We start from the raw sequence: 23,354 nt of genomic DNA on the forward strand, positions 1-23,354 counted from the left end.
GGGACACTTCAACCTTGGATAAAATACCATGCAATTTAGTACTGATCAGACAGTCTATGCAATAAAAAAGAAGTTAAACTTCATAAATACTGAAACTTATTTCAAAACTATAGTTATTTTTCAAGTTGAAGCCAAATCCTATCAGCTTCTAGGCCTGGAAGATAATGGCAACAGAGACTGAACATGCACACATGCTATCTTTCAAAATAAACACATCTTTCTACCTAAAGAGCTAAGCCCTTACAAGCCAAGGAAGACTGACAACCCGGGAAGCAGAGGCAACATCAGCAAGTATCACTTCTGTGCATTATAAGGCACACTCTTTTCTCTTGGTGCTAGTAAACACAGAAAATAGGTTTTCTGACAGCAACATGACTATTCCTTTTCCAAGTCATCAGTATGCCTTCTCCAAAGCCAACCAAGACTACACACTGTTCGTAAGAAAAAAAATTGTTATATGTATTTTCCCAAGTACAGCAACTTGACAAATCTGCAAGAAGAAAGCAGATGCAATATCTCCTTTCCCTGCACGGTAAGAAACACTGTCAATATTGATACCACTTTTAAAATTCTAAGTATGGATACGTCTGGGGAAGATGAGCTGATGACACAACACAGAAGAGACAATACATAATAAAACCAGGAAATCCTGCTCTGGTCATGGATGACTTAAAAAGTTCTCCAGCATTCAGAAAGAAAGAAAGAAGCTGTGATTCATGTTGCCCTGCAGCTCTCTGACATTCAAACTGCACCCAGTCATTCCTTGATATGATAAAAGTGTCACCTCATAAAACCAAAAAATAGAGCTTAAATCATTGTTCAAGTGAAAAAGTAATTTCAGTCAAAAATACCTATCACGTACTAAATATTTATTGAGTAGCATCTACTGTTATGCACCATTTATAATCTTCCCATATGATGAGGCTGAAGACTTAAAACACTGAGGAGTAGTGGTCATTTACACAACTGCTAGCACCTTTACCCCAGTGGAACTGGTAAAATACTAAGAACCATTTTTTTCCCCAGCATAACAAAACATTTACCCACATCCCTCACTGAGGAAAAAATAGACATCCCAGGAGGCAAAGAAATTATCATCAGGTGAGAAAAATCTCTCACAAATAACAAAGAATAAAGAAGATAACGCTTCTGCATTTTCCGGTCTTTAATATTTAACAAGTTTTTACTATATTCAGAAATAAAGCATGTGTAATTGTGTTCTAAAATTGATGTGTTGCTTATTTATTCAGAACTAAAATTAAAGAACACAAATTAATTGAGTTTCTAAACCCTTATTTTGTAAATGACTACCATTTACACACAGAATGCATCCTTTTGGTGGAAGCATTATAATATATGCAGCAGACACTAGCTGTGATTAACTATAATATTTTTTCTTTAATATTTGCTGTAAATTAGCTTTTATCTTCAGACACAATTTATTAAAAATCCTGACTCCTAATCAGGTACCTGGAGTAACTGCTAAACTTGAAAATTTAATTCCAGATTCAAAAGCTTCTGCAAGGAAGCCTCCGAACGTCCAACTCTGTCCTTTGGCCCCAAACCAAAATCACAGAAACCTCTTCAACAATAGATCGTTATTACTCTGTTCTGCCACAATGAAAAACAAGAAAAAGGCCAGAAAGAAGCAGCCAAATTGTCCCTCTCTAATCCTCAGCAGCATAAGAAGGATGTTTCTAAAGGAGGATGGACCTCTTTTGAAATAAATTGAAGGTCTGTAAGCTATTATACGGCAGAGAAATTATTAGGTTTGAGCCATGATTTGATTCACTTCCATTTGTGAAGCAGTGAATCCCTAAGTCAAATGAGAAGAGCAGGAAAGGTCACTGTCCCTGTTAAAAAAACAAACAAACAATAATTCAGATAATTTATGAAAACCTCAGTGTAGAGTTTAAGGAAAGCTGCATATACCAGATGCATCTTAGCTTGAATTATTCTTGCAGAGAAAAGTGTAGACATACTCCCTCAGTTCATAAACGTGGAAAATAAAGGAAGCCAAGTATTACACACAAAGGAGCACTCCAGTTAATATAAATGGCTAGTGTGTGAGGAGAAGAAAAGGTTTTCTTCATAAGGGGCTGCTAGATTAAACAGACTCATCTGAAGAGTAACAAACTAAAAAAAAATTTCTGAATCAGTACTCAAGAAAACACTTCCTTCAGTCAAAGTTCAAATGAGGGAGGTATATTTTATTTTTAAATAATGGTCTCTTCAGCTGTGAGTCAGCAGGCAGAAATATCTTGATATAGTAAATTTATTAGCACTTCTGTGAGAGATCTAAAAGCTGTTGTGAAGTCTCATCCCTTCTGCACTGAAGTATGAAGTTTGTTCTATTAACTGATACAGTGGCACCTCCAAGCTTGCAGCTAAGATATGTGCTGGTATTTTAAGAGCAAAATCTTTGTGTAAAGTACTTATTTGAGCTGTAGATTTATTCTTCATTGTATACAGCTGCCCATGATAAGAACACCTCTAAGGTACATAGGATTTCTTTAAATATATTTCTTTAAATGCACACACAAAAATGGCACCACACAAGTTTACTTTTTTAGCCGACAGGATATTGAATTTAAAAAAAAAAAGAAAATAAGACCAAAAGATATTTTTAACATTCATTAAACAATCTACTTCTGGAGTAGAAACATATGCTGCTACTGGCCCAGCACATATTAAAGAGTACACCTAATTAGGACACTGTCCTTTCAAGAACAGAACCTCTTAGAGGAGTTTAATTTGTTACACTTTCAAAGCAAAACTCAATTCTTTTATTTAAATATTGAACAGTTAGCTGCTGGCACACAGTCCTGAGAATACACTGTGCAGACACTTCCAGTAAAACATGACAATTTACTTAGCCAGCATAATGTTCAGATGTCTACACTTAAATTATGCAAAAAAATGCATAATGTCAAATTAAAGAAATTATGGGTAAAAATGTGCAATGGCAAAACTCGTTATATTAATATTTAACCAGACTATAGTAGAGCTGATTCTTATGCTAACAGGTACTTTGGGTGTGTTTGATTTCACTGAAAATATGCTATTAAAGCCTGAGTTCACAAAAATGACTGAAGATACTCAGTGGCCTGGCACTAACATGAAGCTCTCTATAAAATATATAGATGTAAACTATACGCAAGGGAAGTTCTTAATTGGTTTTCCTCTAATTATGTATTCAGTATACTTTGCACTCCCTCTAAATCACTGAAAATGTTTCCTATTTACAGAAAAAAAAATAATCTATACTGCTCAGAATTTGAGGACAGATGAAAATGCTTATTTCCAAATCCAGCAGATCTCAGAATATACAGAAGAAAATTATTTAGTAAGAGTTCAGAACCAAAGCAGCCCTTAGTTAAGCTGAAGGACACTGCGGATATCAATAATTTACATAGATGCAAGAAATTAACTGGAGAAAGGGTGAGAAAATATAATTATTTGTGGACAAAAGCACAGGATATCCATCGCCTGCTGTTCTAAAGCTCCAAGAACCACAGACAAAAAGCATGGTGAGATAGCTGGGGAAGGACTGCTACCCACTGTCCTCCTTTTATGTTTCAAAATTGGATACTGTTGAATAAACCTTGCTTCACCTACAGAGGTCCTTAATCTAAGCCAGTATAATTTTTATTTTAACAACAGTAAAAAGGATGAGAAGGTTTGAAGCCTGATTTAAAGCCAGATTTCCTAGTGTCTTCGTGTATATTATCAGTAAATATACCTTATGAATTAGCGTTATCAATTCTTGGCCTCTTTTGACTCCTGTTAAATTTTTACTTTAAAAAATTCTCACAGCATTAAATTCTTTGGCTACTATGCATAAAAATCAGCATAAGAAATCCCTTCTTATTCAAATTTATACCTTTTTTTGATATAATGAATTGGTTTTATCCTGTGTTAAGAAGAAGTAAGGAAGATCTTACTACATTAAACTCAAATTAGTGGCACTAAAAAAACCCTAGAGATCCATTATGCAGCTTTTTCTGCTTTTGGTGAGTTACCTTTCCAAAGATCTGTGCAGAGAAGTGGCAAACATGGAAGCAGCATGTCTGACTGAAGACAAACGCCCTGGTCACCTTCCTAGCTTCTCAATTTCATAATTTGTAGTTCTTGACAATTCTTTCATAATTCTTGACATTTTCAAGAAAATAACATGGAAAATTTTTGGAGGGGGGGCTGTTTTTGTTGTCTGTCTTTACCTAGTCCTTCCTCCTTTCTCAGTTTCTACAAGGTTTAGCCCAACAACTCCATACCTGCTGTGTTCTCATTCAGATCATATCCCCTTGAATAAGATGTAGCTTTTTGATTTGTTACATAAACCAAGTGCAGCAATGCCACCAGTGCTGCCCATGTTCACAGCTTTCTATTTTAACAAAATGTACTGCATGCTTCATTAAGAGGAGAAAAAAAAAAGACACTTCATTTGCATTAAATACCAAAAACTTGTAATCCTGACAACTAAAGAAACTAAACTCCAGTTTACCAGCTCAAACAACTTTTTACTCAAACTTTGTTAACTTGTAAATTCTTTCTGTGTTTAGCTGCAGGTTGTCATCACATTAGAAAGCCAAACAAGCTAAATTATAGATCAGTGAGGTTTTACAGAATAAAACCCACGAACAGTTTAGCTGAATAAATTATTGAGCTTCCATCAAACAATGGAAGTACACAAGCTAAATTATTCTGTAATTTTCCACACTAATATATTGCTTTGACATCCTAACTAAATTATCCAATAAGCAGAACTCAGATAAAAAAATATTGTCTTATTATTGTATGCATCAACTGTGTATTCCACAGAAGTCGAATTTATCTTAAGAGTTTGAAAATTTTCCAGATATGTCATTGGGATGTGTGATGCTTTTATTATTCCTGTGAAAAAAAGACTGTTTATCATCATGTCCCCCCTCGCAGCCTTCTTCTTTTAAACGGGAATATTTTTGTCTACTTGGATAAGACACATGATCCTTCAAGCCTGCAATTCCCTTCTCAGGTAAACTTTTAAAATATTGTTTGTAAATATATTCTATTCCATACAGTATTGGTAAATAATAACTGTCCTTGATGAAAACGTCTAACTTTGGGCTTGGGCTTCAATTTGAACATCATCCTGCATGACTCATGTCATTACTAAAGCCTCAAGTCTGATGCAAAACTCATGGAGCCTTTGGTCTGAGTGTTTTTTGATGTTTGAGCAAATACTTGTAGAATGGCAACCTGATACTAACTCAATAACATAAGAGCTCTGAGAAAAGTCAGTCTTGTAAACTCAACTATACAACACAATCGCCACCCTTGTACAAAACAACTGTAGACCATGGCCCAGTTCCATCTCTACATTATTTTTTTTTTTCCTTTCTAGATACAAACTTTGTTATTTTCCACTCAAATCTTCTTGCCATTATTTGAGTGGTACAGTCCTAACATTTGGAAAGGTCTTTAACGGATTAAAAATAGCAGGATTTTGGAGGAATACACTGCAAACAGACTTCTATTTACAGATATTATCTGAATAATTCTAGATATAGTTCTTCTGAAAGAGAAGTGCTACATAAACAGATGGATGACTAATATGAATTTTCAACTAATGCTAATTATTTATAAAGAAGAGACAGGCAACTACTGAAGTTGCACTCACAATATTAAGAGGTGAGCACACTAAAAATTTAGCAAAGTTGCCAGTAAGCCCTACAAAACACAAGAAAGAGTACTTGATTAGTTTTGTAATTCAACCAAAACCTCAGGAATTTAACCTTTACTCAGAATGCCAGCAATGTTGCTCCTGCCTGAGAACAAAGAACTGGAAGTGACCTCTTAGGTTACCAAGTGCAGTTCCTAAATAACACAATAAAACACTTTGTAGGTTACACTCAGGCTCTTATCCTTTATGTAACGTAATTTTTTTTCAATTATTTAGTCTGAACTTACTAGCAGTCAGTTAATACCTTTGTATTTTGAATCACTACTGACATTCAGCTGAAATAATAGTTTTTCCTTCTCCACCATTTATTCACTGATAGTTCCTGCCAGCAGTCGCATCCACCCTCCTTGCTGTGGTTATGTCAGGCCAAACTCCAAACTTCTTACATATGACTGGGCTCACCATACCCTGACACCCTCCCTTGACCTTGGTAACTCACATGCCACGTTCCCAGTGCACACACAATTTTGCCAGCACCACGTCCAACGACAGCCCTTTTCCACTCCCTGCACAAAGCATCTATTGGATCCTTCCAAGACTCATCCATCTTTCATGCAGGCATTCTACTCATGACAGCGAAGTCTCAGGCCATCCTCCTCCCCTTCCACGGTGTGTGAAGCTCTTATTAGTCCCAATGCTTTAGCACTGCAAACTATTTACCATCAATCACCCTTCTATTTTTCTAATCCTTAGAGTCATCCCATTCTCTTTGAGATGCTCTGTGAGACAAATTACATCTCCCAGCTTTAATATCAGCTCAACCTTACCAGTTAACACACCTAAAGAAATCGTGAAACACGGTCAAGCCCAAAAATGAGCTCCAGCACCATCTCCCAGAAAACTCCACCACTACCAACTTCCCTCCCAGTACCACTGCTTTCATCACATCCTCTCTATAAGCATTTTTATTTTATTTAAACTCTAACCCCCACATTACCTAAATCAGGACACAGTCTCCCATGTGCCCCAGGGTCAGCTGCCTTACCAATACCCACAGAAACGAGACTCAGTCCTACAGCTGTCTCTAGCAGGGATCACTGGGACACAGCCAGATCCAGCACACACTGAGCAGACAAACCAGGACCAGCTAGCTCTAGAAATGATCACAGACTATAGACAATAATATTAAATAGGAAATGACTATTTTAAAAGCAACAGATTTACAGGGAAGAAGGTAGTTATGATTGTTCCAATTTTTTAAAGACAGATGTCAGAAATAATATACCATTTTAAAGAGGTCTTCACAAGAAAAGCATTCTTTAAAATGCTAAAAAAGTCTTCATACTAGTCCAGCAAATATAATCCATCCAGGAAGCAATATTAGTCAAGGTTTTGAGTCCCTCCACAATTTACTTCAGCATAATGAATGCAGGTCAGAGTAGCAGTTCTGAATTTAACATTTGCATTTAGCTTTAAATGTTTAGTTCCACTAGGTAGTATTTCAGCACACTATTTTTCTTTCATTTCATTTTGAGAACATGGTTTATAATGACTTTTCTAGTAATTGACAAAGGTGTAATCACCTTACTTTTTTCCCTAGAAATAATGTGTTAGGATTTACTGGGTCAGTGACAGCAAATACAAGTTGTCACTTACATGAAGTTTTTAATGCAAATTAAAGGTCTATTAAAAGGTCAGAAACTGCAAAAATGTATTCCCTTTGATCTCGAGGCAAACATTTGAGGATGCCACAAAAAGACAGTATAAAGTGCCCTTTAAAAACAATCAGTTTGATTTTGTGTACCCAAAGCATAAAATAATTGGTGCTTTAAGCTGGCACAAATGGTATCAGCAACTGGTTGTACACGTCATTAAGTGACTGGGATTGTTGATACTCTTCCTTTGTATAGCTGGTACATTCAGCTGGGGAAACTAAACTTTTCTCAGCAACTATACACATCCTCCTTTTTTTCAAATTCCAGTGAAATAAACCCTATCTAAAACCAAACTCAAATTATATCATTAACAGTATACATGATACGTATATGTACATATAAATAAAAACTATATACTTAGTATACTGTCAATTGACTTGAATTCTCTAAACTGCAGCATTTACAATTCAACAACAAAACCAGAGGAGATAGGAAATGTCTATGTCCATTAATTACATTTAATGAAACTACAGTTTGTTTCATAATTTTAACAATGAAATAAAACGAAACAAGTAATTGTAATTTGCAATAGCCCAATATAGTACTTGAATTGGTTTAAAAAAATAGCATAAAGGGAAACCAAATGCCTGAGCAGTAACTGCAACAGGAGGACCTCAGTTTTAATTCGAAACAACTATGAATCACATGTATAAATACCAGACAAGACCAAAGCATTGATATAAAAAAAAAAAATTAAAAGAGTAGGTCAAACAAAGATAACAGACACACAAAAAGTAAGGGGAAAGAGCAAAACGAGAAGAGTATCATTCCCAAAATATAGTCTCAAGAAACAGGTACTATTTGCACCAAAGGGAAGTGTCCTTTAAAAATTAAATAAAACAACCTATTAGAAAAAAAAAAAAAGCTATAATCCGGCATAAGTCTCTAACACCAAGGCCAAAAGGAATACCATATCTAATAAAAACAAATAAACAGAATACTTAATATTTCATAGCCAAGAGAGACATTCCAAATATTGGCTGAAGGGTAAAGTTCCCATCACATTTTTTTTTAAGTTCAACTAAAATTGAACAAGGAAGAGGAAAAAAAAAATACCAAACCAAACAGCCCACAGAAGGGAGGAATCTCTTTCCTTGTCAGTAATCTAGACTACAGTATATTATGGCAGTCTTGCCAGATTTGAGTATTTCTAGAATACAGGGCTCATTTAGCCTATGAGAGTAAATGCTTCCTTTAAGGATACAAACCTGCTGTATCTTTAGGGAGAAAATTCAAAGCAATCTATCTAAAGCTCCAGAAGCAATCACTGACCTTTGCACTTTGCTGATTGATCTGACCCCTAACTTGAATAGCTGTCATCTTTTTTGCCTTCTCAGAAAAACCTCCAGGAGACTAATTTTCCCAGCTAAAATGAAATAATAAAGAAACTCATGTTCAAAGGAGGTATGATATTTGTTATATTTACATACTGCAAAAAAATAAGACAAGTTTTTCTTCTTCAGTTGCCCTCTTCTTGCCTCTCACCTGAATTCTCAGTGAAGCCTGACAGGTACTACTGCACCTCAATTATATATCTAGTGGGGCTAATTCATCCCACTGTGTAAATGAATAAAAGGATTAATGCACTGATCTAGTGTACAGTGTAGCACTTTTCAATGACTAATGACTAAGAAGTAAATATCACCAACCACAACAGATGGAGGGCAAATCCACTCTTTCAATTCTAAGTCTTTGAGGAAGCCAGGACACTAAAAGTTTCCTATTTTCAGAAATTAAGTAAGACCATGTAATGGGTCTACTTGTAACTATTTAAATAGAAGGCAGACTAGGTGTTTGAAATATTCATTTCAATGCTTCATTAAAATTAACTGTCGGGAATATATTAAAAATATCTTTTTAAAATGTTGCCAACCAGGACTTTGTGATGGTCAGCTTGAATTTAACATGTACAATGTCCTTTCTTTATGAAAACCAGTTGACAGGTGGATTAAGACCAAAAAGATTACTGGCAAACAAAAGTTTATGACCTCCGAATACTACTTGTTGAGTTCAGGACAAACTTGGACATTGCTTTACCAAAATCCATCTATGGCATTAGGCTTTAAAGTAGTTAAAAAGTAAAGAAAACTACTTCCTATCTAAAGCAGCTTATATTTGGACAAGACTACAGAGATTTAAAACATAAAACCAAGTATGACCAAATTCTCTCCCAGGCATATTTCAATTAAGTGTCTTAATGAGTGTCTTAAATTCAGCTAATCACTTTAGATCTTAAGAGACTGGCAACTTTAAAGGAAAACAGCCAAAAGAAAATTCCTCAGAGAGAAACTCTCTCATATTTCCCTGGGTTAGGGATACAATAAGATACACTTTCCCTGGGTTAAATGAATTTTTAACCTTAAAATCCTCCTCTGCCTTTCTGCTATGCTCCCTATATATGACCTTAACTCTGAAGCCAAGCAAGGCCCATCAGACCACAGCCTCCCTCCTTATGCATCTCAGAAATCCATGTAGGATTTTGCAGCCATCTCTTCACTTACTGAAACCAGAGAAAGAAATAATGAGAGAATATGATGTGATCACGTAATTAAAGACTGTGTAAATAGAGGTAAACGGCAGGGGGGTTACTGGAACTCATCTGGGCATTTTAAACATCTACATTGCAACTGCCCAAAAGCAAGACTTTATTTGCCACATAATCAGTTGCATTTCTCAATGGAAAAAGCTTTCCTTGCAAACATTAAATAAGTTGGTATATGTAACCAAAGAGACAAACGGATCTGTGCTTTCCTATAGGGGCCAATTAGCAACTCAAATGAACAGCAGAAAAATGAAACTAAACGCTCCTCTCCTTTAACACAGATAATTTCTGGCGATGTGGCAGTCACATTGCCTAAGACTTATTGTTTTCCCCTAAATCCAGAGTGTTCCTACAGCATGTAATCAGTAAATAAATGAATATCACGGAGCAATTAACATATCAATATTCCAAACTCTGGTTTTCTCAGAGTTCCCATTAAAAAGCTGTCACCACAGAAGATGCAGATGCACAAATGACAAGTGGATACCACTGGAAAAAAAATAAAAAACATCGAAAAAACAACTAAGGATGTGTCATTCCTTCACATGAAACATTATCCACAATTAGGTATCCTGATTTTTCTTTTAAAGCTTCTGGACAGCTTATCTTGTTCCTTAGAGCAATTAAGCTTCCCATGATGACTAAGGTGTGGGATTTTGAATGATTTCTTTTGACTAGAAATAATTTTTCAAAACAAAGATACCCATACTCAACCGAAAAAAAGAAAAAATAAAACACAAGAAGAGACCAGTCGTTGCTTTTTCCAAAGATTCAAATATGGTATTTTCTTGTGTCATGTCAGTACCTTTCCTGGCCTACCATCACCTTGTCAAGCCCTTGCACTGACAACCCCACTATCCAATCAAAACTGGAAGTCTGATACTGCAGCCTGTTTGCAGGAATGAAAATGGAGGAGGATGGTAAGAAGCTTCCAGGGGAAAGTAATAAACCAATTTCACTCTTTAAGCTATCAGACTGCTTCTTCACATAATTAAGGTCTGAGCAGCTTTGGACCACTACAAAATACAAGAATTTGAAACACTGTTCTTTATGTTTTGAAACATCACACAGCATAAGGAAACAAACCTGGAGATGAGTTAACACAGCCATAAAATGAGAACACAAAGGGAAATGAAAAAGAGTTGAAAACAAACTTCTAACCTTTGACAATCAAAGATCTGGAGAAGTGCTCATGTAGGAAGATACTTTTTAAACAGAAATATGTGCCCTACAGAAAATCCAAGAATTTAATGAAACATATTCAGAACAAATCCTTCAGCAACAGTTTGTCCAGATGCTGCAAATCAGACTTGTAAAGAAATTAAATGTAAATGTTTAACAGAAAGTTCTACAGAAGTTGACATTTTGAAGATGAGCGAGTCTTTAACTGGTCTGTTGTAGATTAGTTGGTCTCAATTATGTCTTCTGGATTTACCTAAGGGTAAAAACTCCAGACACAGAAACTGATATTCATGGATGACCTATTAATTCTCAGAAGCCGCTTGAAATCACAAATAATCTCCTTTAAAAAGCTCCAGTAAAACAATGAGACTTCTTTCACATAGAAGGAAGCTGTGCTGGGGAAAAGAAAAACTTAAAACTACCCCATAGCATTCTGTCTAAACCCTGTGTTTAAGGTATTCATACAGCCAAATCTACTGAGAACAAATGCGAATTAGGCTCCTAAAAAGCCTTCAAGCATTAGCTGATGTTTCAGTGCCTAGAAGAGGGATAACATGAAACACCAACACGTTGCCCTGCAACAAATAAAACTGAACCTGCATTCTCATTAACAAGATTCTATTGGATGAGTCAATCACTGCTGACAAGATTTTTGATTCCCTTCTGGGAAGACTGGAGTGGAAAGAGGAGGATATTAGGTTTCATTAAATTGTCAGGGCTCGGTATTCTTTATACTGTATGTCTCAATAATATTCTTATACTTAGATGGGAAAATACATAAGCATACCAGAAAAAAAATATTCTGCATAAAGCAATCTTGCCATGGACCAACTGAAAAAAACTACAACAGTCTCAGAGAAAAAAAAAATTACTTGGAAACCAAACAGACATGTTCACCATGACTTTCATGACTGCATCATCTTACTTTTGAATACTGCATTGCCTCCTGGAAGACAGGCAGACATTTCACCAACAGTTTTTTGGACAGCTAGCATATACATAATGACCCCTGCCAATATTAGGCAATGCTGGAAATGTATGCCAGGAAACATGAGAAATACCAGTATTAGGAAAGTTATTGGTATGATGGTTAAGAAGGTAAAAGAGTTCTCAAAGCATAATACTACTTAAAGAACTAAAAGAGGAACAAGGAACTTCCACTGCTAAGCATTGACTGTATGGAAGAGAGGAACAAGAGTTAGGAGAGGATGAAAAAATATTTCAAAAGACTGAAATCTGGTTTGAGCTTACTAGTAATAATTCCTTAAAAGATGAAGGGAGACGCAGAGCTGAGTATTTAGGCTGTTATATTTTGGAAGAGAACTGGTTGCATGGCCACCATTCTTGCTCTGCAGGCTAGCTCCCTTACAAAATACTTACCACAAAGATTAGCCAAGACAAAACACTGAGCAGCAGCGGAAAGAAATTCGATTGTGTCTAATTGTGATTGACAAGACAATTCGAGGGTAAAAAAAAAATGTGTTTGAAGAAAACAACTTTGAAATATTTGAGATTCCTATTAAGTGACAGCCTAAACATTAACTAGGAAAAGCTGTTTTGTTCTGTATTGTATCAGTGAAGCTGCTTCTCTTTTTAGTGGGTGTGCGTTAAGTCTTTCTTGTATTCTCCAAAGCTGCAAATGTCTATGTTTTACTGTCTTCAGCTTGACATAGGTGTGGTTTCTGGAATAACAAAATAAATGTTGAACCACCAGCCACAAAAGCACTAGGTGCTATTTGGGAGGCAAGGAGAAGAGAAGAGGAAATAAACACATCACCCACGAGGAGGTGTATGCTTTATCATCTGTGGACATCTCAAAGCTATGTTTTATACAATCCTAGGACTTCAATAAAATGCTTTTGAAAATTAAAATATGGTCTTCCTTTATAAGCAATAAATTATTTCTATAATCATCAATTATGAAAAGGAATATTGATTCATTCATACATACATAGGATAGACAAGGCACAAATTCCTACTATGTCTTCTCCTAGTCAATGGGACAAAGAAGTAACACCATCCTACTGGCTGCCATGGCCAGTTTCAGCACAATCAAAACAAAAAGTTTAGTACAATTAAGACACTTTAGTCTTTCAAGAGGAAGAAACTTCCACTATTCAAAGCCACAAAGAAAACCACAACTGAGAGGAAGCTTCCTAATCAGATTTTTGCCAGTCTCCTGCAGCATTAGACCACATCACCCTCATCAATCAAGAAAAGCCATTAAAGAGTCTGCAACAACCAAGATCAGAAAACTGTACTTTTGTTGTGAACTGCTTACTGTGAAGGTGCAGGTGCTCCAGCACCAGCCCATACAGGCATCAATAGCTCTCTGAAATGAATGTCAATTAAAAAGGCAGATGCAGAATGCAGAAATGCTTAAATGAGCAACTGCTAAAAAAATGAAGCTAAAATGAAGGAAAATTAATGATGCTATTCCTTTAAAGAATATGGGAATTACAGGAGCAGTTTGTAGTCTCCTAAGGTCATCTTACCTTTTCCTTTTTTCATTTTCTGTTCCCCCTCAGAACTGATCTCCACATGCTCACTGCTGACAGGCAGGTGTTAATACACAGAAACCTTGTTAGGGTAGTGGTACTGGGGTAGTGGCACCCCAAAGCACCGCTGTACTTCATGTGCTGCAAGGACTTCCATCAGAAGCCTTGGCAGATTCTAAGTAATTTCTCAGGAAATTTGGCCTGCACTCCTGGAATCACAATGACAAACTTAACAGGTTGAAATGCCTGCTCCATGACACTTCAGACCTTGTACAGACAGACCTACTACTGACATCTGAGAAAAACTCTCTGAATAGAACCGCAGGATTTGGCTAATTGTAAGCAGAGGTGCCTGTTCGGCTGCTCAAGCTTCCTGGACACTAGCCTGTAAAATCCTATTTTCCAGTGGCTTACAAAATTTAAACCATCAAAGCTGCCATTTTCCATGCTAGAGCACCTGCTGCAGGCTGGTTTCTGCCCCCACTAGCCTGGGTTTAAGGGAAAACTATTCTCCTATTTCAAAAAAAAAACGAGGCAGAAAGCGTTCTGCTGTCTGAAGTGGGGCAGGCATCACCTCTTCACAGCTTCCTATGTGTGACCACACTGAGCATATATTATTCTCAGAGGAAAAATAAGTCTATGTATTGCAGTGCTGACATCTGGGGCAAAGAACAAGACTTTTCTTGCGATTAGTGATCTTTCCTAGCAGGAGGTATTATACCTTCCAGCTAAAAGATAGCAACTCTGCCCTCGGTATTCTTCATGCTGGTATCTAAAAGGGGGAAAGGACCTGGCTGGAAGAGGAAGAAATAGGCTATCTTAATTCATCCTCTTTTCCCATATGCATTACAATACTGTCTTTAATTACATGATCATATATTTTCTACAGGACCTGTGAATAATTCATTCCATAGACTGTACTCTGGGAATGAATCAAGAGAATGCAGTGAACTAGACTATTATCTACAGGACTCCTACCTCATTTGTTGCTAAAGCTGGATGATGAATGAGTCATGGAATTATAGAGGAAAAAAACCTAGTCTCATAGCTAATATATTTATTCATTTTAAAAGCTATTTCGTTTTTTGTGTTTCTTGGGGGATGGGAGAATTAAGAAGCATTTCACTCACCTAGAGTTCTGCTTTATTTATTATTTAGCTAGAAACTCATCTCTACTTCCATACAGATGAATCTAAAGTAACAGATCACTTTAAAGTCTCTTAGTCCCTTCCTCAGGGCCAGCATGTAACCCTTGTAATTGGAAGAAGCTGAAGAAAGGAGTAAGGCTATGCATACAATTACCAAGGAGAAAAAAAAAAAGCAACAGGGTTCAGGACTAGCAACAAAATAGTAAACTCTTTTCCAGAGGAAGATGAATAGACTTGGGTTGCCCACATGTACTTGTCCCTCACAGCCCAGCTCCTGAGGTACAGAGTGAATGATCCTGAAGAGATACGTGGCAATCCAAAACTGGGCCTGCCCTTTCCTTTGTTCAGGAATACAGCCCAACTGCAACACCAGCAGATCTGTGCTGCCCTCTGGGTTTAAGGTATCTTGTTGTGGATTTAATTACAAATACCATCTCTGTAGTTGGGAAGAACAAAGAACAAGCACATCACTCCAGCAGCACTTCGACCACTGTACGACTGTATGAGTCAATATCTTAATGGGACACTGAGCATAGCCTTAAGGCAGGTGCACAGTAGTACCATCTACCCAAAGCTATCAGAATCCTGTGGTAATAAACTCCTAAATATACTGCTAAAAACACCGGCATAATAAGATGGTTCTAGTATTTCAGATTAAATGCACACTGCCTCTAGAAATAGTTCCTTTGTGAGGGACTCAAGATAAATTTCATCTAAAACACTGATGTTGGAATTCTTTGCCCCCTCATAACCAAGTCCAATGAGAAATTTACATTCTGTCTTTTTTCCTTCTTGCTATTTCTCTGCTGATCCTTTAGAAGAAACAGCTTTCAGGGTATATTCTTTTTTCTACAGGCTAAATCAGGAGCTTCCACTGCTTTCAATTTAGCCCCCTTCCTGTCACAAGAAAATTAATAGAAAAGCAGATCAAATGCCCAGGAGGAATTGTTGAACAAGTGGCATCTGAGCTGTAGAAAGGATTTCAAAAGCAACTCACTCTGTCTGACTCCCTCTCATTTGAACACCGCCTACAAGCCCTAGGGATGGATTAAAGCTAAGCATGGCCTGGATAATCTACAAATGCAGGGCCCCAGTTGTAAGGAGGACAGCAGCAAAATACTTGGGAGTATGGTTATTCCTAGAAACTGAACGGCCTCTTTTGGAATGCACAGCCTGGATCAACCAAACTATTCAACCCTGCCTTAAGCCGTGGTTGTTGAGCTCAGAAACAGCAGCCCTTGACCAGGCTTCTACATGGTCCAGCTGGTTTCAAGTGGCAAAAAGTTTAAAACTGAAATAAAAAACTATCAATACCATCAGCCATCTCTTGATTTTAATTTCTATTTTCTTCTAGAAAGTTACAAGTGGTCAGGCCACCACAGAGTCATCCCAAGCAGCTGAAGAGGCTGCAAGAGAGAAAGGAGGTTTCTTAATAAGGTGAACAGAGGTGGCAGACGGACTTGAAATCAGGCAACTATTTCTTTTGAAATCTACTTCTGACTGTTGCACTCTGTGTTCCCCAGGTGGCAGGGACCCTTTCAATAGTGTTTCTATTAGGAAAAAAGCTACAGCAGATCAGTAGCAGCAGCTCTCAATTTAGTATTTTTTTCTTCCTCTGAAAACAGCAAGTCAATGCTGCGAATGGACAAAGCACTGAAAAAAGTCATTGGTGAGTGAAGAGCATAGAGAGCTGCTCTCCTGAAGAAAAAGCAATGCATATCTCAGGACAGTCATATAACCCCTCAAAAAGTTTCTGTTTGTTTGCTTTTATAGAAAATTCTCCACTCTCTCTCTCCACTTTCTTCTCAGTTAGCATTGACTTAGAGATACTTACCAGACTGCAGCAAGGGGGATGGACAGGTAAAGTGATAATCAGCTTTTAATAATGGCATTTGTTCAGTAATACCGTATGAAAAAACAATAAAGGTAACACCAATTAAATTTGGTTGACCTTTTAGGCTCAAATTCCAAAGCAGAAATCCGTGCACTGGCCAATACCATAAAGATCCGGGGATGAAAATAAATTTATTTCATCATAATGACCAAAAAAGCCCCTAAAAAGGTGCAGGGAAGATATAATATTATGTTTTCATGTCCCTGATTCTAAAACAACACTGAAAGAACAAAAAGTTCATCTGCAGAGGCTTTGGAGAAGTAAAGCTCTGTGACATTTAGTAATGACAATTTATCCCAACTTCAGATCTTCTGACCAGAACAAACGATTTTATGGACTACAACCCCTGCCAACAACTGCTACACTTGGGAAATAAATAATGCACATGGCAAGGTGTAAGAAAACAAACCTTAATAAAATAGAGCTTAACTAGAAACTACTTGTCATTGCTCCGGAGGCAGGAGTTGTGGGTAAATACTGTACAAGGATTGAGAACAGAAAACGCTTCCTTGTTGCCAGAAAACTTTCCCAAAAAAAAAAAAAAAGATGGAAAAAAAACCAATAAACTTATTAAATTTTCATGTACTGAAATTCAATTATAAATCTACAGAAGTGATTAATGAAGAGAAAAATGTTAAATGAAAGAGTTATAAATAGAAGCTGCATATCATTGCCACTGGCTTTTCAACTGCAAGATCCATTAAAATAGAAAGCAAATATAGCAAAAGTGGACTGTTGGAAGATTTGTATGTCTAGAAGCCCATTTGCTTTCTAAGCTGTATTGCTTTGTCAAATAAAAGATACCACCTCTCTCAGAAACTGTTCTTCTATATCCCTAAAATATCAATGCTACAACAAAGTTAAGAAAATAAATATGTTTTAAAGGTTTTAGCTGGAGTAATTTGTCAAACATTCTAGATATACAGTCATTTGAAAAGGAGAGTTGAAAAATGTACTGGTAAATAATTGCAATAATTTTGAATGTACATAATCACAGTGCATCCCACCTGTGAATCGTTGTTCACAGGCATTTCTGTCAAAACAGTTACTCAGGTTCCTCAAGACTTGCTCCTAAACCAACGTTTTGGCTTTCTCATAAATTCATTTTAGTAGATCTGAACAGCAATGAAAGTCAAGATATTGCAAATCATTTTCCCTTAAAATATCTGAATTAAATCTGAATTAAGCATGCCAAAGAACATGATTTTCGTATCTGCAGCGACATCTAGTGCATGAAACCACAAGCACACTTAAACAGCCTTCCAGAGGAAGTGAAGCCATCAGCATTTATTGTGTGATTTCTGAAATAACCAAGAATAATTAACTTCAGTCCTTTTAAAACTTTCTTAATATTTTGTCTTCCACACAACACTCGCAAGCCAGATGAAGGGAATCCTATCAAGCATAAAGTGTTAACGAGACTAATACAAATGTGAATTTTTCCTTCCCCTATAAATTCAGTTTGAAAAATGTACATATACTACATAATGGTTGATGGGTAAGCTATTGTTGAGAAAGGAAACATCTCTAGGAACAGTTGTTATTCTAGTTATTCTATCAACTTTTCTAAAAGAAAACAAATTCAGCAGTAACATCTGACTTGAATTTTTTCTGCCAGCTCCACAGATATGCAATCCTATTTTAATTTTGCAGTGATTTTAAAATCTTTCTTAAAAATTCAGGCAGATGACATAGCTTGTAGAAAGGAAACAAAAACTGAAGTACGCAATGAGTGTTCTCTAATACAGATGAGAGGTGGAAGAAGCTAGAAAATAAATAAAATTTGTTCAAATGAAAGTAGAGATTTCAGTCTGCCATTAAAATTACAGAGCTATGCTTCAAACACAGCCAACACACGTTCTAACCAAAATGCAACACTAACTTGTCTAACTAGCAACAATTTTACAAACATGATTCACTTACTGAAATGTGAAAAAAAACTTAGAAACAAGTGTTATTCCTGCCAAACATACAAATAAACACATATGCCAAAGCTGAAAGTGAACAGTTAAAGTATCATGCATACATCATTTTGTACATAAATGCCCACAGTTCCTCCAACTCTGTTTTTCTTCATTCAACCTGTAAATACAACCATGTTAGAACCTGTGTTCAAAAGGCATGTGCCCAGAAGTCTCAAGATGTCACAGCTACTTTTTAAGGGCAGCACTAAAGACTAGATTGGTGTCTTTTGCAAAAACTTCATAGTACGCAGTTCTCCAATACTCAGTTTACCCAATGGTAAAATCATTAGGTTGACATAATTACAAATATCAAGATGTAGATTTTGTTCCTCAGATAATTTTATTAAAAAATACAAACTACCTAGCCATTCATCAGTGATTTACAACAACTACATTATGCATTAGGTTCCTGATTTTCTAGCAATCTTACTATGCAACAGGCACAAAACCCACAAGGTTTTGTTGGTTACCGAAGACACTGAATGAGGAAGTATCACAAGTACTGTGTTTTGGACAAGAACCCCATGCCATGGTGAATGGATTATTACCATTACTACTGATGCAATAAGTACTTTTAAAAAGTTCTTCAGTAGCCCAGGAGATTGCACAGTTTCTCTACCCTATAGCTACCAAAAATTGGACTTATGAGTATTATGTCTAAAGGAGACATAAGAATTTCATGTGAAAGTAGCAGGTATTAACTAAAAGTGCTTCTCACCCAAGGACTGAGGCCATTAAAATAAATACAAGAATGAATGAAGAAAAAAAAAAATGTTCATCAAAGGGTAAGGTACTGAAGCGGAACACAAAATAAGTGAGAAGAGGAAAAGGAGACAAGCCAGTCAAGGTTAACAGAAAGCAACAAAAAGGCATACAAGAGGAAAATAGTGAAGTATGCCCAGCCTCACAGGCAGGAGAACCAAGGTAACAGTGTTTAAGTACCATTCAGCAACTGTGGTTTAAAAATTATCTGAAAATGCAAATAAAAGTAGACTAATGGAGCATTGATACAGAACACAACAAACTGGTCTTGACAGAGCTCACTACAGTATACAAGGCAGCAGAGAAAGGAAATTATTTAAATCAGAATCTATTAGCTCCTGCTATCCTCATCAGCACCTCATAAAGAGCAACACAGTTCTTTTGAGGTTTGGTCCCTTGTGTCTTTGCTGGATATGGCCAAGATGCCTAAAGAAAGAAAATCCGCCTGTTTAGATGAGTATGTGTACCAAATTAACTGTTTGGTATTAATCTGTATTTATTCATCATAACAAGTTAACATTATTTTTTTCTTCCCCCAAAAGAAGCATGTTTAAAAAAAAAGAGATAGATGTTAATGCTTGAAGATAGACATATAGATTTCTTCCCCAGGTAGGAACAACCATTGTTAAGGCATAAAAATGTACTATTAACCAGTAGTCAAACAAAGGGCACAAAAAAGGAAAATACCAAATAAACAGTGTTCAATAATGTATTTACACAACATGTGGCAAAGTCCTGCGGCAGAATACTCATTATTGATGAAAGGGAGGTGGTGTCACTAAATCCAACAGGACAAAGCCATCTGAAGCAGCTACTAGTTAAACTATTGATCATGAGAATTAGACACACATACACAAAAGAAGACCCTGTCCTTTAATGGACTCTGTGAAGACAGATCTCTCTGTGTCCTTTGACATCAGTTGAGCTCTGCCACACAAAGCTAATGACGTGATTAGAATCAAACAATCGGATGACAAAATAAAAGGTAACTCTAAATCTACTTAGAAGTTAAAAAAAAAAGGATCTAAATACCTTAAAGCTAGGTATAAATGACATACATCAAAAGGCAAAAGCTAAAAGTCAAACCAATTTCTACACAAGCAGTAAGGGGGGTAAGAAATTTAAAAGAAAGTTGGTAAGAAAAACCAGCAGAGTATTATATAAAGGAGTACACATTTTAGAAAGATTAATATAAAAGCTGCTAAAGGTTAGAGAAAGAAATTGGAACATGCACAAAAGATGACAAAATAAGATGCCAGTAAAAGAAAAAAGATCTGTAGGAGAATGACAATACATGCAGTCAAATATAGCAGCCACATCAAAAGAAGTTTTGTACCAATTAAAGCCTCAAAGAAAGAGAAAAATCAAAAGTTGGATAGGTTACCCTAACATCTTAGAAAGCATCCAAAGAAATTGCAGACCCCAGGACTGATCTTTAACAGAACAATATAAATAGGATTAAACGAAGGAAAAAGAAGAAAACAGTTTTTCTTCCCTCCTCCTCTTCTTTTTGGGGATGTTTATGGAAGAACATTAATAGAGGGGAAAAAAAACAACATAGAAAGATTCAATGAAAGTGAGATGAAAGTGAAATGCTAGAGTTAAGTAAATGCTGAGGCTGCAAGACACCTGAAGACAGAGAAGCAATGTAAACAGTGCTGGTTTGTAAAGTCCAATTCTTTTGACAGCTGGTGACATTTGAGGAAATAATCCAAAGCCTGTGGGCTTCAAATCAAACACTAGCCCTCTGGGTTTTGATGCAGTATTTTACCGACTGCTGAAGCATCATTCCATGTATTTATTAAGTTTATTAATAAGGATATTAAAATTTCCTCCCTTTGATTAAGAAGAGGGACACAGGACTGATTGTATTACTAGGTAAGGTTAGAGTGGCATGCTGAATTATGGTGAGGAGGTCAAGGCTGAAAACAAACATCACCACTGGAAACAATGTTTGCCACTTCAGACAGATGAACAAGGCCAAGAAGCTGCCATGCTACCCAAGGAGGAATACTTCATATGGAGTCAGCACGAATTTAAAACCCCAGTGTGTGCAGTGTCCTAATCTTTGCATGAGGAAATCATGAGGATTTGGGCTTTAGGTGTGAGCTGACAGTATCTCAGACTCCAGAGGAACACAGACAGTCACCCTGAAAAAGGGCTTCTTCCAAAGGCATGAAGGAGAGAGCATGCTAGCAACACCACCACCACCAGTCCAAGATCCATTCAATCTGACAACAGCATATATGAAGGATTACACAAGAGGTTCACAGCTGATAATGACATTCAGCCACACAGACTCTGTACCAAATCTGGAACTGACAACACAAAGACAGGGCAGTCCAACATAGCCAGTTCTGAGGATGCACACCGTGATGGAAAACTGTAATGTTGGGTGAGCTCCATAGAGACAAACATCAAAGGGGATAAAAGCTACAAGCAGAAATAAGGACAAATACTGGGCTGCACATGTCGACTGCACACATGGCACTGTGCCCATTGAAATAATTGAATTTTAAGCTTCCAAATGCTTTTTATCAGAAACTTGCCTTCACACAGTATTCTCTCTTCCTCAATATTTTCTAGCTGGATAGTATTTTCCATTCTCTATGAATTATTTTCAAGGTAACACTTAGATGTTGCTGGACTAATTTAAAACAAGGTTCAAAATAACTGACAAGGGTGAATAAGAGTTTGAGGAACATCTTCCCTGCAAATCAGTATGCATCACTTGTCAGGCCTGACGAAAGCACTGTATTCAGTAAAAGCAAGGCACCTGTTTCCAGCAGTATCTGTTCATCTAGCAGAAGACACAGCATGCCTTATGAATCTGGCTTCCTGTATTTTACAAGGCTTATGTAAAATCCTTTCAATTATTTTGGATTTAAGCATTAACAGATTTTCCCATCAGCCTGTGAGAACAATTTAAAACCGTGAACTCTGATGTTTAGAACTTAGTATCTAAAAGTGTAACGACATATAATGATGAGTAGGAAATCCTGCTCAGCCACTTGCAAGTGTCCTTGCATCTGGCAGGCATATATGTGTAGGTAATAGGTAGCTGTTTACATGATTTTTCAAAATCAACTGCCTAAAAGATTTGAAGGAAAAGGTGTTAGGGACTGAAAAGCAAAAGGTTTTTAATCCTCCAAACCTGCTGCAGGGCAAGAACTGAAAGGCAGCCACTATCTCAAGACTGCCAGCGCAGGGGGAGGCAAAAAGAAGCCAGTTTTAAACAAACAAGAATGTGAAATTTGAAGTACCTTAATGAATTATGTCCTGGAAGTTACTGATTTGTGGCATGGAAAAAGTTGCAGCTGTGACTGCAGTGAGGTGGACACGTGAAGACAGTTTCATTTCTCAAAGGGTGCCGAGCCATTCTAGTTTTACAAATGAACAACATGTACAGTCTCTGCGTGCAAGAGAGGGTGTATCAATAATGAAACAAAAAAGCCAGAGAACTTATAGGGAGTCCATTACAAGAAACACTGCTGCTCTCTGTAGTTTAAAATCTGCTTTCCAGTGGCTCAGCCTGGCAAACTTCCAAAAAGCCCTTTCCACTCATGTGCTGGCAGTGATTTCAGGAATCGTTAAACAAGAAGTAAATCAAAATACAGATAGCTTCAGTAAAAGGGCGTAAAATAGAACAGTACAACCAAGAAATCTTTTGCAGATTTTCAGGTTTTCAAGGCCAAGAAAGTTTTATCAAATGCCTTTAACCCAGAACTGAAATGCAAGCTATGTTTGAGTACCAGCATCTAGAAGTGCAAAATGCGGAAGCTGTACGAATTGAACAAAGCTCAGTATCAGAAAAGGAGAATTACAGCTTCTGTGTTTATGTCCTTTATATTCAGCTATTTAACAAATACCATTTTCCCTTGTTTATATCAGTTGTTCAGTTAACACCACCTACAATTCTGTAATTTTTGTGCAAGAACCAGCAGTTCTTGCATAAAGCTTTAAAAATTTCCTATACGATACATCACA

At 36.7% G+C, this 23,354-nt stretch overlaps 1 protein-coding gene across 1 annotated transcript in view; it reads right to left on the reverse strand.

Annotated features, from left to right (window-relative positions):
* Nucleotides 1-23,354, reverse strand: part of KIF16B (kinesin family member 16B) — a gene marked incomplete at its 5' end in the record, with an annotated part of 121,923 nt that overhangs the window by 74,828 nt on the left and 23,741 nt on the right. The window lies entirely within an intron of this gene.

This window comes from Merops nubicus, unplaced genomic scaffold (assembly GCF_000691845.1).
Source record: "Merops nubicus isolate BGI_N331 unplaced genomic scaffold, ASM69184v1 scaffold2303, whole genome shotgun sequence".
Taxonomy (NCBI): Eukaryota; Metazoa; Chordata; class Aves; order Coraciiformes; family Meropidae; genus Merops; species Merops nubicus.